This window comes from Capricornis sumatraensis, chromosome 8, assembly GCF_032405125.1.
Source record: "Capricornis sumatraensis isolate serow.1 chromosome 8, serow.2, whole genome shotgun sequence".
In the NCBI taxonomy this organism is placed as follows: Eukaryota; Metazoa; Chordata; class Mammalia; order Artiodactyla; family Bovidae; genus Capricornis; species Capricornis sumatraensis.
Window position 1 is genome coordinate 57,492,563 of NC_091076.1, and position 15,696 is coordinate 57,508,258.

At 42.1% G+C, this 15,696-nt stretch overlaps 1 protein-coding gene across 1 annotated transcript in view; it reads left to right on the forward strand.

Moving 5' to 3' along the window:
• The first annotated feature begins 7,648 nt into the window (after positions 1–7,648).
• Positions 7,649–15,696, forward strand: part of ANKFN1 (ankyrin repeat and fibronectin type III domain containing 1) — a 193,848-nt gene continuing 185,800 nt past the window's right edge. The window contains exon 1 of the mRNA XM_068978753.1: positions 7,649–7,776. The gene's annotated coding sequence lies outside the window, so the exon portion shown is untranslated. The remainder of the gene's footprint in view (positions 7,777–15,696) is intronic.

Consider the following 15,696-nt stretch of genomic DNA (forward strand, 5'->3'; position numbering starts at 1 on the left):
CTCTGCAACCCCATGGACTGCAGCCCACCAGGCCCCCTCTGTCCATGTGGTTTTCCCAGGCAAGAATACTGAAGTGAGTTGCCATTTCCTTCTCCACAGAAGTCATGTATCTTTCAGTATTTTGATTTATCAGCTTGACTACTTTAACTTGTATACTGAATCCTTATACAAGTCTTTATGGACTCTGGTTTCCATGCTTCCTGATGAAGAGTGATGTGATTTCATGGGTAGGTATACATGTACACAAGGTTTTGAAATCATATATTCTGAAAGTTGCTTTATTGTCCTGATCTAAACAAATTCTTTCACTGACTTATAAGTGCATGAACAGTATCAACATTTGAAAATTATTTGAGGATTCTACACAACATTCTTACAGGAAATGAAGACACAAAAATGCCTTTGGCTTTGAGTTGCAAACAAAAAATCTCCCCAGAGAATTAGCAGAAATGAAAGTTGTGAATGGAGACGATTCCAGTGTTTCTGAGATGGTTCATCATCTTCCCCGACAACCTCTTCATAGCCCAAATCTCACTACACAGAGGCATGATCAAGATCCATTTAGCAACCAATTTACTGTAAATGCTTTTCTTTATGATAAAATACAGTATATCAAGGAAGGTAGATGGCCTTGGGGGTGGTTGTAAGGAGAAGTAACCTGTGCTGATTCCTCTTGGAGAGATTTAGGTGAATGCTGCCACCTATTGATAGGTGAAATATATGCCACAAATTCCTACTCTGATGTGGTGGTGTGCTAATTAATGTTGGTCAGAGCAGATCTCATTACTCAGTTGGCCAAAACATTTTAACAGCCCCAAGTTCATAATTCTTCATGTATTTGTGAGTTTAAAAAAATAAGTATGTTATACTAATTTAAAACAACTCACAAAATATATTTCTGGTAAGAGGCAAAGGAGCGAGGTAGAAATGAGGTAGAAATGAGCTTTGCAATCAGAGACCTGGGTTGAGTCCCAGCTCAGCCCCTCAGCACATAAACAAGTTAATTGATCTCTCTGAACTCTAGTTTCCTCATCAGTAAAAAGTGGATAATCCTCTTTGTGTGAGGATTCAGTGATACTGCTGCATAACACACAGGAGGTATTTGATAAATGGCAGGATTTATTATTATTTTTCACAGAGTTATTAAAAGTAACTATTTCTGATGCAGGGATTGGTAATATGACAAACCACATCATGTATCCACTCTGGTGAATTCTTCTGTGTGGTTCAATTATCCTTCAGCAGTGCTGCTTGCCTAGCATCGTATCTTTGACGTTCAAAATTAGGACAGTGTGAACATAAATATTAGAACTTTAAGTGTGCCAATTGAGAAAATGAGGATAAATGAGCTTCATTACCAAATGTCTCTGGACTGCCCTAGGGGATATATGGGGCTGAGCAGATAAAGAATTATGATAAAAACTTTGGAGTTGTGTATAAATGGGGCTTTGTGACCTGCTGGATAAGGTGGAGACTTAGAGCCAGACCTAGGAGGTTCACATTCCTGCCTCTGCATGGTGTGGGGGATCCTGGGCTCACACAGACAATAGGGGATTCATAGCTGGAGAATTCTAATGATGACTGAAAGGAGGGTGGCAGCCAGAACAAGAAGACTTTTCAGAAGCAGGACCCTGATTATCACATTGGTGCTACAGCCCAGCGAGAGGCTGCTGAGAGGCCGAATGAAGCCGTTCTTGGAAAGCTTTCAGTGAAGTGTTTGTAACCTCCTTAAGAGAATCCCATTTCTCAAAAATGCAACGCTGGAAAATCTCACATGATTAGTTCAGATAAACACCCTGTCATCAAATCACACTAGAAGTCAGACGGACCATCTCTTTTTGAAGAGTCTTTTTGAATGTCATGAGTCTAGTTTCCAAGACAGAGAGAGAAAAAAAAAAAAAAACCAAAAGAGGGTATCTCAGGATATTTGAGGACCTTTACTTTTAGTCTGAAAGGTCAACTGGTGCTTAAAACAAAATAATCAAGAAATACCATGCCTATGAACAGTTTACACCTTTTGAAAAGGTCTGCTTGGGATTGAATAGGCAATGCCCTCCCCCACCCCTTTTTCTTTTTTCTTTGGGGCTTAAAAATTGAGAGGGAGGAGGAGGAAGAGTTTCACATTCATTACTAACAACTTCACACATAATAAGCATGTTCAGATACACCCTGGGGTGTTAGTTTTCTTTTCCTATTTTTTTTGTCTCCTTTTTAGCAGCTTTTGATAAGTAGCACATTTTATTTTTGAAAAAAGAATCAGAGCCGTTACTGAGCAGCCTCGCCCTAAGGAAGGTCAGGAGATTAGGGAGCGGAAGTAGGCTGGCCAAACTCTTTGCTGACCACAGTAAGGGACTGCCGCTTTCTTCCCATAGTTTAATTTTGAGACTCTGATGAAAAGGCACCCCCTTAAAAAAATCTTTGCTGGGGAAAAAAAAAAAAAAGAGTGAAAAATTGTTAGAAAATGATCATCAAAAAGTGATCAATTTAAATTTATGCCTTACAAACAAACCACATGGAATTAACCGCAGGGCAGACATGTATTTGCAAGAGACATTCTCAAAATACGGGCATGCTTTTGCAGGAGAGACTGGACATTAGTAGCTTCTGATGTTGGTGGGTTTTGGCCTAATTTCACAAGTGTTCTGAAATTCTAAGCGTTGCACTTCACAAATCAGAGACCAGTATAGTACTAAAAGGAACCTTTGAATTTAACTGGCCCAGCTCCCTCATTTTACAAGTGGGAAAAACGAGACCTCACAATAGAAAGTAACTTGCCCAAGGTCACACAGCTGCTGAGGAGAGCTCCACGGCTCAAGCTCAGAGTCCACACCCCAAACCAGGGTTCTTTCCACTGAGCTAAATAATTCAGAGATGGGAAATTGCAAATCCTCACATTTAACTGGGAAATCTTCTTTCAAGGGAAATTCTGCACCCGTCTCCTTACAAGTGATAACCTAGTGATTGCACTGTTTTCATCAGTCACATTTTTACAAATAGGTAGACTCATTCATCGGAGAAGGTGATGGCACCCAACTCCAGTACTCTTGCCTGGAAAATCCCATGGACGGAGGAGCCTGGTAGGCTGCAGTCCATGGGGTCGCGAAGAGTCGGACACGACTGAGCGACTTCCCTTTCCCTTTCTCTCCTTGCAAGTGGCCCTGGATCTTTGCAGGCCTGTGTGGTAAGTCACTTCAGTTGTTGCTGACTCTTCGTGACCCTGTGGACTGTAGCCTGCAAGTCTCCTCTGCTCATGGGATTCTCCAGGCAAGAATACTTGAGTGGGTTGCCATGCCGACCCAAGGATCGAACCCATGTCTCGTACGTCTCCTGCATTGGCAGGCGGGTTCTTCACCACTAGAGCCTGCAAGTTTAGCTGCGGCTGAATGGCTTCTTCAAAGCCACCTAGGCACATTCATCTGACTCCAAGGACTTGGCCTCCTGTTCTCTTCTCGGTCTTCAGAAGGATCTCAGAACATGACACAAATGCCTAAGTTATTTCTGTGTTTGATTACTGGGATTGAGTAATGCCATCACTATCCGCCATCAAGCAAGTTAAAACTCAACTTCTTTCACCATCTCACTTCCTCCAAAGAATGCCCCGTGTTCATCTCCTAATTTGTACACTCACAAACCCATAACAGCAATGTCTTCCTGCTTAGAGATTCTTACCACTTCAGTTCATGGTCCATGATGGCTAGACTGGAAGGATCTTTAGTCAGCTGCACTGATATTCTCCTACTCAAATCTCTGTCAACTGTACATAAAGTCCAAACTCTTTAACACAGTGTTTGAGTGCTCTCTTTAGCCCCTGCCTACTTCTGAAACTTAAATTCCGTTAGATCCTCCCATCACCACTTACTCCAGCCCAACGGGACTACTTGTCAATCCCCAAATATTCCAGGAATTCTGTGCATTGTCTCCACTCCTTTCTCTTCTTTCCAGTGTCTGGAGGTTTTCATTCCTCCAGATCCAGTTTAAATGCAGCCTGCTCTGTAAATCTTCCCTACGTATCCCAGAAGGAAGTAATAAATTTTCTGTTCCCTTAGCACATTGCTCATACTTTTATGACGTGTATTTAATTCTGCCCTGTATTATAAGTCACATCTCCCTCACTAAATCGATCTCTTCTATCTTTCAAAAGATATCTCATTCATCTTGGTACCCCTCCTCACCATAATGTTCCATCCAAAGCTTTGCATATAATAAGCACTTTTCTTTCTTAATATTTATTGAGCATTTACTATCTATAAGACACTAGGCCAGGCAGGGTAAGGGCTGGAGGAAGAAAATTTTAAAAATAAGTAAAATGCAATCCCTGTCTTCAAAGGAGCTTTAATCAGTGAGACACATTCATGAATGACCTAAGCAAGTGAACTGACTGTGGGGGTGGAACTGGGTGGAGGGGAAGTGCTGAGCATGGACTAAACATTCTCAGTGTTCCAAATGAGAACTCTGATTGTATGATATGGAGGGTGGGGTGATGGAGGAGAGGTAGAGGAAAAGAAAGAGTAAGTGAAAGTCACTTAGTCATGTCCAGATCTTTGTGACCCTATGAACTACACAGTCCATGGAGTTCTCCAGGCCAGAATACTGGAGTGGGAAGCCATGCCCTCCTCCAGGGGATCTTCCCAACCCAGGGATTGAACCCAGGTCTCCCACATTGCAGACAGCTTAGCCACTTTACCAGCTGAGCCTCCAGGGAAGCCCAAGAAACAGCAAGGCTGCTTTTAAATGCAATCTCTGGGCTCTGGTTATTATTAGGTCTGACTGATCCAACCCATTCTTCCCCCAGTACCAGAGTAACCTTCCCAAAGCGGGACTCTGACCATTTAACTCTCTGTTTAGATGTTTGTTGTTGAATGAATCAGCATCAAATAATTGCAGGCTTTTGTTAGGTGTTATAGAGAATACCAGTTTGTAGGGATGAGACAAACTCCAGGAAGCAGCTGGAGAACAAAAAGCAAGAGCATGCTGTGCAAGTGCTGGACGTGGCATGGGACAAAGTAAACGTGTGATTGGACTAATGGAGAAGGAATAACCAGAGAAGACAAGCATTCAGTGATGGCCACTTGGCAAGAAAAATTACACATACTAAGTGAACTTTAGGGTTCCTTTCAATTCTCAGACCCCTGTTATTCTTTGAGATGGTTTATGCATCATTCAATAAATACATGCTAAGTGCTTCCACAAAACACTCTCTAAGTATTTTTTGAACACCTTCTATAGGCCAGGAACTCTGCAAGACACTCGAGAGAGAGCAGTGAATAAAAGGCTGTATTTAAACTCTTACAGTAAAATGGGAATGATTGATGTCAAACAAAATATAAAAAAAAAGAAAAAAATTGTGATGGATATAATGATGGGAGGGTATAAAGTGCTATAGGACCACAGAGTAGGAAGCTTAAAAGCTCAGGGACTAGAAAATATCCCTGAGAGATGATGTTTGAGTTGAGACTCTAAAACCATACATGAGTTAGCCAGACCAAAGAGACTGAGCATTTAGACAGAAGAAAATCATATGCAGAATTCTGGAGTTTAGAGACAGCATTGCATGTCCAAGAACTTGAAAGATATTCAAAAAAGTTACAGCATGAAAGGCAAGTAGGAAGGTAATGAGAAATTAGGCTAGAGGGACAGGCAGAGCCAGACATGGAGACTTTTGCAAAAGTATGATGGGGGGTTAATATTTATTGATAAATTTTTCATAACATTAAAGTATTTGACATAGTGCATCTAGCCTACTAAGTAATAATAAATGTCTGTTGAAGAGTGGATTAATAAGTGAATGGATGAATGGTTCTCCTTTTCGATAGACACGGGCTCATGAAATGACTCAGTTTCAAGTGTTTGCTCCAAAAAGCAATGCCACTAATATAGGAGGCATCACCCACTTAGTTTTGCATAGCGGATTGAACTAATAACCCCTGTGAGGCAGCCCCTAACCTCAGCAGAATTACTGAGAGTCACCTGGCTTACCTCTTAAGTCAATCTGCATCAAAAATCTAAGACTTCCTAGAGATAAGGGTAAAGTTTTACCTGGCAATCACTTAGGCTTAAGCTGTGAGAGAGTAGCCTGACTCTTTCTTAATCCTGATGAAAAACTTAGCCTTCTCAACCTCAAGGGCATGCATATTCCCAAATTAGATTATTTCTATCAATGTTTCCATGGACAAATAAGTTCAAGGAGAGAAAAAGAGAAAGAAATCCAGAGAGAGACTTTGCCTTTCAAATGAGAAAAAAGTACAATCGTGCAAGGCCAAACTGAACTCCTCCTTTGGACACCAGTTATTATGTCACTGAGCCTTATCTCGGATCTCAGCCCCAGAGCAACTACTTGTCGGGGATGACTAAGCTGCCAGGATGAGGTGTGGTCTCTATAAAGTGGGAAGACTTTCAAGAATACAAGATGCCGTTCCCAGGATTCTAATTGGTAACCAGGACATATATTAACACTCCACCCTCTCTTATAACCAAGAGACTTTCTCCTGATTTGTTACAGAGTCACATTCAAAATAGGGGAGTTGATCGAGCTCCAGGTGTAAATCCCAGACCAGTGTCGGTGCCTAGCAAAAGGGTCCAAAATTATTTCTGAAGTCATTACAGAAGCTAAGCTTTCATTTGGCACAAACAGAATCTGAATAGAGCTTGAGAAAGATTTTCAGTGCTGTTGCTAGGGACGTGTGTGTGTGTGTATCTACGTGTGTATATGTGTGAGTGTGTGTGTGTATTCATATGTGCTCTCAATCAATGATGCTCCCTAAACATAATAAGCAGCCTGTGGAGGTCACTTGCCATTTTATTTCAGAGAGAAATATGAAAAATGCCTACATAAGTGGCTTTCTAGGAAATCTATTCTGTGTGTCTTACTCGTCGCATAAAGCATAACCCCGTGAAAGGAGCCAGATGCATCCAGATGTGGCTGGAATGAAAGCACTGGAATCTTCTTCCTAAAAACTGAGTCTTTAGGTGTCCTAAGTCCCAAGTCTGTTGATTACTTTCTCAGACCCAGCTCAGACAAAAACTGGCATTGGCTGAGCAGCCCCAGGGAGACTGGGACCTTTCTAAAGATGCCCCTTGTTCCTACTAGGAGAAGCATTGCTCGTGTGCCACGAGGTGAGAGGATACGGCTGCCACCTGTGTGCTTCTGGTCCCAAGCAGCTGTGGGCGTAAGAGGGTATCTGGCCCCAGGAGGCTGTGGACCATTTGCAGTCACAGATTGCTGGACAGGCTCCAGGATGCCAGACGATATTTCTTCCCCTGCAGTTCGTATAGGGCAAAGCTAACTGGCTGCCTCATCGCCCCTTTGCTCATCCTTGAGTAACAATCTGTTCCGATTCAGTCTTGTTTGCCATGAAGCTTATTTTCCCTGTGGGCCATTCCTAATGGACCTCACAGTTACAATAGGCTAAAGGTGCACGGGAGTCATAGTATCCTTTCACTACATGCAAAAGGGCTTGAGAAATCAATCCCTCCCGGGGCTGCAGTCCTGAGAATACACCTAGATTCTGAGCCAAGCTGTTTCCTTCCCCCATCCTCTCCCTGTACATCACTGGCCCTTTCATTTTGCCTTGAGATACCTTAGTGATCATGACTTCGGCTCTTGCCTGTAGTAATCCTCCTTGCATTTTACTCTTTACACAGAATAGGAAGGAGGTTTGCTTGCTTTGCGCAGAGGCTGAGCCACAGGAGAAAGCAGAGCCAATGTGATTTATTGAATTAAAGCACTGGACAATTACCAGCAACTTGCTCCTCTGCTGCCTCAAACAACCTAAACTGGTAAGTCCAATTTATTGTCGTCTTTCTTCATGTGAATGTGAGGCTTTTTTAGTTACTGATTATTTTTAAAATATGTATGTGTTGCTGTGGCTTAAATGATGTAAAAAAAAAAAATTTGCATCTTCCAAAGTTAGCTACAGGCAGCCCAGGAAGATTGCACACAGGCCATACACAGTGGTTCTGCAATAACACATGCATGTTTACGTGAATAGGTAAAAATGGGGGTAGGAAGCTCCATTTCTGATAACTGGGCATTTTGTTTGTAGCAAGCTTAAGGATATTTTGTGCTTGCATAACTGATTAGCATTAGCTATGAAAAATATCCTATTCTCTTGTTGTGTGAGATCATTTTCCACTGGGGTTCCTGAGTACCAACAAAATACCTGTGGGATCCGGAAAAGATGGATTCCACCACACTGATAATCCTGAATACAAATCTAGGCATATTGCTGTCTTTAATCCAGTTTGCAGGCTGGACATCCAGAGCAGAATGTTAGCATTCTGTCCATCCTGGGTTGGCATGATCATAAATAGCATCATGATTGGATGTTGAGGATACCCTCCAAAGGGACACAGTGAACGTGCACGCAGACCCTTGCCTGATCCACTGCCACTTTCAACGCCCACATTTCTCAAGTTCATGTGTTGTTCCATGAACACATATAGTTGGAAGGATGTCTTAAGTTTGAAAGTGGAATATTTTGAGTGCCCTGTTACCCATGCTGTGTTGGCCCAGCCAAGGCAGCTAGAAGTACCACTGACAATCAAGGCTGTTTGCTTCTATGCTTGGCCCCAAAAATCCCTGTACTCATTTAATTTTCTCCTGTTTTAAATAAGACATAAATGAATTTCTGCAGAGGGAGAAAGTGAATGGAGAGAACTATTGTTTTTCCTACCATCACCATCACCACTGTCTCTCCTTAGTCTTGTTTTGCCTGGCTACTGCAAGACTTTATGGCATCATCAATCCATTTCTGGTGGGCTCAGAGTCTACATAAATGTCATACAGAGTTTGATGTCTTTGGTGCATTCTCTCTGCAGTATATCACTGGCTGTTCAGATGAAGCTGTGGCCTTGAGTGCTGACAAGGATGGATGATGTTAGAACAGTGAACAGCATGTTTCTCTAAATACAAAGCAAAGTTAAGAAATCTGAGAGATGGGTGGCCTTTTGCCTAGTAGAAAGTATCCCCAGGCCACTGAGTCACAAGAACAGGGTCATTCTGCTGCATGATTTGGCTGTTTCAGCAAATGATGGCACCCTAACAGGAGGGAGACAGCATTGTTTAGTGGCTAGAGATCTCAGGAAAGGCAGTCTCTTTCGGTGATTTCCCCAGTTGAGTGTGTGTCTTCGAGAATTCATTTACTCTCCCTGAATCTCCATTCCTCCACTCCTTCCATTCCTAGTTGTTTCAAGGAAGACACACTAAGGTCAATTAATGTATCTATGAGTTACGACTTAAATCTTTCTTGTTAAAGGATGCAATAGGCAATCAAGATCACCGTTGATGGGCTTTAATCCGGAGCCTGTGTACCAAAAACCCACAGATGAGAGTTTCCGTGGGGATGAGGAGATGCATGCCCCCTCCCTCATCTAACAGAGATTACACTTAAAGAATTGGAAGAGGGGCATAGAGATGAAAATTGGCATTTTTTAAAAACTTAAAATTCAAATAAATTGCTCATGTAAATAATTTTTTCATTATATTGCACAGTAATAACTGATTTTCTATACTTGGATAAAAAGATACTGAGGGTCTTAAATGTTTGAAATAAGCAAACATGTGAATACTTGGGGAGAGTTAATTCAAGGATGAAAGAAATCCATGTAATGAATTTATGACCACTTTCAGATGTTCTAATTACCGCTGTACCCATGTACATGGAATTAGGAGCTGCAAATGTATTATGATTTGAGGTGTTCTAGAAGGTTCATCAGCTCAAAAAAAAAAAATCCATCTCCAGGACTAAGATAAATGAAATTATTTTATCTGGGATTCAGTTAAGCATTGCTGTCCTTTATGAAACATAGATATTTCTTCAGTTCAGTTCAGTTCAGTTCAGTCGCTCAGTCATGTCCGACTCTTTGTGACCCCATAAATTGCAGCACGCCAGGCCTCCCTGTCCATCACCAACTCCCGGAGTTCACTCAAACTCATGTCCATCGAGTCGGTGATGTCATCCAGCCATCTCATCCTCTGTCATCCCCTTCTCCTCCTGCCCTCAATCCCTCCCATCATCAGGGTCTTTTCCAATGAGTCAACTTTTCGCATGAGGTAGCCAAAATATTGGAGTTTCAGGTTTAGCATCAGTCCTTCCAATGTATACCCAGGACTGATCTCCTTTAGAATGGATTAAAATGGACTGGTTGGATCTCCTTGCAGTCCAAGGGACTCTCAAGGGTCTTCTCCAACACCACAGCTCAAAAGCATCAATTCTTCCGTGCTCAGCTTTCTTCACAGTCCAACTCTCACGCCCATACATGACCACAGGAAAAACCATAGCCTTGACTAGACGGACCTCTGTTGGCAAAGTAATGTCTCTGCTTTTCAATGTGCTATCTAGGTTGGTCATAACTTTCCTTCCAAGGAGTAAGCGTCTTTTAATTTCATGGCTGCAATCACCATCTGCAGTGATTTTGGACCCCCAAAAATAAAGTCAGCCACTGTTTCCACTGTTTCCCCATCTATTTCCCATGAAGTGATAGGACCAGATGCCATGATCTTCATTTTCTGAATGTTGAGCTTTAAGCCAACTTTTTCACTCTCCTCTTTCTTAGGACAGATAATAAGTTAAGCCACTGATCCATGTGTGCATACGAAATCCTTTCAGTTGTCTCCAATTCTTTGCAACCCCATGGACTGTAGCCCGCCAGGCTTCTCTGTCCATGGGGATTCTCCAGGCAAGAATACTGGAGTGGGTTGTCATGCCCTCCTCCAGGGGATCTTCCCAACCCAGGGTCAAACCTGCATCTCTAATATCTCCTGCATTGGCAGCTGTGTTCTTTACCACTAGCGCCACCTGGGAAGGCCCAGTCACTGATATCTTACCATAAATGAATGTATTAAATTTTTAAATGTATGTGTTAAATGTATTTAAATGAGTGTATTAAATATTTTGTACATCAGGGGAAACCAAAGAATGCTACATTAATATTATATTAATTCTATTGCTTTCTATCTATTTTATACCTGTCTCCAAGAGGTTCCTTCATAATTATTATTTCACTCTTGATCAGAAAACTAAGTAGCCTTTAGGACAAGCTGCCTCATTTTTAGTGAAATGCTTGGATTAGACAATATCATCTAGACTTCCTCTAGGCCCTTGAGAGTCACACTGTGAAAAGCTGGACTCGCCTTCTTTCTTCTTTAAATCCACTTTTCCTCCTGTGTTCTTTTTTTTTTTTTAATTATTGGTGGAAGGCCTATATACCTAGCTAGCCAAGCAGAGAACATAGAAGTCAATTTCCTAATTCCTTGGCCTTTCCATCCAATCACTAACCATGCTTGGTTCATTCTATCTTCTTCACATTTTTAACCTGCCCAGCCCTCTCCATCTCTTCTACCACACACTGTAGCTAAAGTCACCAGCTCCCACAGGGGCTTCTTCGAGACCTTGGTTTTCACTTGCCACTAGTCCTGTACCACCCTCTCCCCTTCTGGATGCCTCCAGAGAAATTCTCTAAAAGTGCAAGCATCAGCTTTGTCTTAAAATCCTCTCGTGATCCCTATTGTGAACAGGTTGAAATCTGTGCTCCTTAGCGTGGCATGTGAAGTCCTTTTCCATGGGGATGGTCTTCATCCCTGTCTCCTGTACAATGTCACGAACCTCATTCCATAGTTCATCAGGCACTCTACCAGATCTAGGCCCTTAAGTCTATTTCTCACTTCCACTGTGTAATCATAAGGGATTTGATTTAGGTCATACCTAAATAGTCTAGCGGTTTTCCCTACTTTCTTCAATTTAAGTCTGAATTTGGCAATAAGGAGTTCATGATCTGAGCCACAGTCAGCTCCTGGTCTTGTTTTTGCTGACTATGTAGAGCTTCTACCTCTTTGGCTGCATAGAATACAATCAATCTGATTTCGGTGTTGACCATCTGGTGATGTCCATGTGTAGAGTCTTCTCTTGTGTTGTTGGAAGAGGGTGTTTGCTATGACCAGTGCATTTCCTTGGCAAAACTCTATTAGTCTTTGCCTTGCTTCATTCTGCATTCCAAAGCCAAATTTGCCTGTTACTCCAGGTGTTTCTTGACTTCCTACTTTTGCATTCCAGTCCCCTATAATGAAAAGGACATCTTTTGGGGGTGTTAGTTCTACAGGGTCTTGTAGGTCTTCATAGAACCATTCAACTTTAGCTTCTTCAGCATAGACTTGGGGCATAGACTTGGATTACGGTGATATTGAATGGTTTGCCTTGGAAATGAACAGAGATCATTCTGTCGTTTTTGAGATTGCATCCAAGTACTGCATTTTGGACTCTTACTGACCATCATGGCTACTCCATTTCTTCTGAGGGATTCCTGCCTGCAGTACTAGACATAACGGTCATCTGAGTTAAATTCACCCATTCCAGTTCATTTTAATTCGCTGATTCCTAGAATGTCGACGTTCACTCTTGCCATCTCTTGTTTGACCACTTCCAATTTGCCTTGATTCATGGACCTGACATTCCAGGTTCCTATGCAATATTGCTCTTTACAGCATTGGACTTTGTTTCTATCACCAGTCACATCCACAGGTGGGTATTATTATTGCTTTGGCTCCATCCCATCTTTCTTTCTGGAGTTATTTCTCCACTGATTTCCAGTAGCATATTGGACACCTACTGACCTGGGGAGTTCCTCATTCAGTATCCTATTATTTTGCCTTTTCATACTGTTCATGGGGTTCTCAAGGCAAGAATATTGAAGTGGTTTGCCATTTCCTTATCCAATGGACTACATTCTGTCAGAAATGGAAAAAAGCAAAATGGCTGTCTGGGGAGGACTTACAAATAGCTGTGAAAAGAAGAGAAGCGAAAGGCCAAGGAGAAAAGGACACATGTAAACATCTGAATGCAGAGTTCCAAAGAATAGCAAGAAGAGATGAGAAAGCCTTCTTCAGCAATCAATAAAAAGGAATAGAGGAAAACAACAAAATGAGAAAGACTAGAGATCTCTTCAAGAAAATTAGAGATACCAAGGGAATATTTCATGCAAAGATGGGCTCAATAAAGGACAGAAATGGTCTGGACCTAACAGAAGCAGAACATATTAAGAAGAGGTGGCAAGAATACACAGAAGAACTGTACAAAAAAGATCTTCACAACCTGGATAATCACGATGGTGTGATCACTCATCTAGAGCCAGACATCTTGGAATGTGAAGTCAAGTGGGCCTTAGAAAGCATCACTACGAACAAAGCTGGTGGAGGTGATGGAATTCCAGTGGAGCTATTTCAAATCCTGAAAGATGATGTTGTGAAAGTGCTGCACTCAATATGCCAGCAAATTGGAAAACTCAGCAGTGGCCACAGGACTGGAAAAGGTCAGTTTTCATTCCAATCCCAAAGAAAGGCAATGCCAAAGAATGCTCAAACTACTGCACGATCTCACTCATCTCACATGCTAGCAAAGTAGTGCTCAAAATTCTCCAAGCCAGGCTTCAGCAATATGTGAAGCATGAACACCCTGATGTTCAAGTTGGTTTTAGAAAAGGCAAAGGAACCAGAGATCAAATTGCCAACATCCACTGAATCATGGAAAAAGCAAGAGAATTCCAGAAAAACATCTATTTCTGCTTTATTGACTATGCCAAAGCCTTTGACTGTGTGGATCACAGTAAACTGTGGAAAATTCTGAGAGAGATGGGAATACCAGACCATCTAACCTGCCTCTTGAGAAATCTGTATGCAGGTCAGGAAGCAACAGTTAGAACTGGACATGGAACAACAGACTGGTTCCAAATAGGAAAAGGAGTGCGTCAAGGCTGTATCATGTCACCCTGCTTATTTAACTTATATGCAGAGTACATCATGAGAAACGCTGGACTGGAAGAAACACAAGCTGGAATCAAGATTGCCGGGAGAAATCTCAATAACCTCAGATATGCAGATGACACCACCCTTATGGCAGAAAGTGAAGAGGAACTAAAGAGCCTCTTGATGAAAGTGAAAGGGGAGAGCGAAAAAGTTGGCTTAAAGCTCAACATTCAGAAACGAAGATCATGGCATTCGGTCCCATCACTCCATGGGAAATAGATGGGGAAAGAGTGGAAACAGTGTCAGACTTTATTTTTTTGGGCTCCAAAATCACTGCAGATGGTGCCTGCAGCCATGAAATTAAAAGACGCTTCCTCCTTGGAAGGAAAGTTATGACCAACCTAGATAGCATGTTCGAAAGCAGAGACATTACTTTGCCGACTAAGGTCCTTCTAGTCAAGGCTGTGGTTTTTCCTGTGGTCATGTATGGATGTGAGAGTTGGACTGTGAAGAAGGCTGAGCGCTAAAGAATTGATGCTTTTGAACTGTGGTGTTGGAGAAGACTCTTGAGAGTCCCTTGGACTGCAAGGAGATCCAACCAGTCCATTCTGAAGGAGATCAGCCCTGGGTGTTCTTTGGAAGGAATGATGCTAAAGCTGAAACTCCAGTACTTTGGCCACCTCATGCGAAGAGTTGACTCATTGGAAAAGACTCTGATGCTGGGAGGGATTGAGGGCAGGAGGAGAAGGGGACGACAGAGGATGAGATGGCTGGATGGCATCACTGACTCGATGGATGTGAGTCTGAGTGAACTGCGGGAGTTGGTGATGGACAGGGAGGCCTGGCGTGCTGTAATTCATTGGGTCTCAAAGAGTTGGACACGACTGAACGACTGAACTGAACTGAACTGAACTGTGAAGTCCTTGGTCACCGAGCCCTATGACTTCTCCAGGCTTCTTTCTCAAGGTCCTGGAACAGTGGGTGAAATGTACCACTGAACATGTCAGAGCCTAGACAACTCCCATCAGATCTCCTATAGACACTGATCTACCAGCAACACCGTGATGGTTCACAAATCCATGTCCTAACTTGACCCAGCCTGCCAAGAATGCCTTTTTCTTTCCTTCCTACATTCCTGCTCAGGCACCACCTTCTCTCATCCCTTTCCCCATACCCCCTTCTCCCATAACCACCTTCTGTCACCCACAAAGTTAATCACTTATTCCTTTTGCTACTTCTTGGCCTTAGACATTTGAGACCAGTGTCTAGACATTAATTTATCAGATATAGACCTTTATTTCCTGGGTTTAAAACCTAGATCTGTGCCTTAGTAGTGCCTCAATTTCTATGTCGAGTGAGGATGATAATAGTCCTTATTTCACAGGGCTGTTGTGGGATTCAATGAACTGATACATAAATTAGTATTCTAAACAGTGACTGTCTCAGAGAAAGTGCCATGGAAGTAAAACATATTATTGTTACATATTTCACATATCACGCTATTTCATAGCTGCATACACTTGTATAACTGCCTGCATTTTTAGCCTATGAGCCCCTTGGGGTACCGGTAGGTTAATCACTTGTTTCAAATTGCCCAGGACTTATCCAATTTTAGCCAAGCCAATTGGTTACCCTATTAGGACCCTGCCCATTCACCTCTGAATAAGCGTCTAACATAGAATACATAGGTTACAAAGTAGATTATCCATAAGGACCTATTAACCTATAGAACCACTATTAATGGTCTTTTCACTTTCTACCTCATAAATATACTTTCAAACTTCAAAAATCAGTCTTCTAGCTGTGAAGTCACAGCTGACTTTTAAAAACTTATCACTGAATAACTGAATATATTATTTTTTAAAAAAATGCACAGGAACTGAAAAGGATGCTTCCACCCTGTTATGTACCATCAGTGTAATAGAACTGGCCACACGTTAGCAAATGAAGACATACTCGTC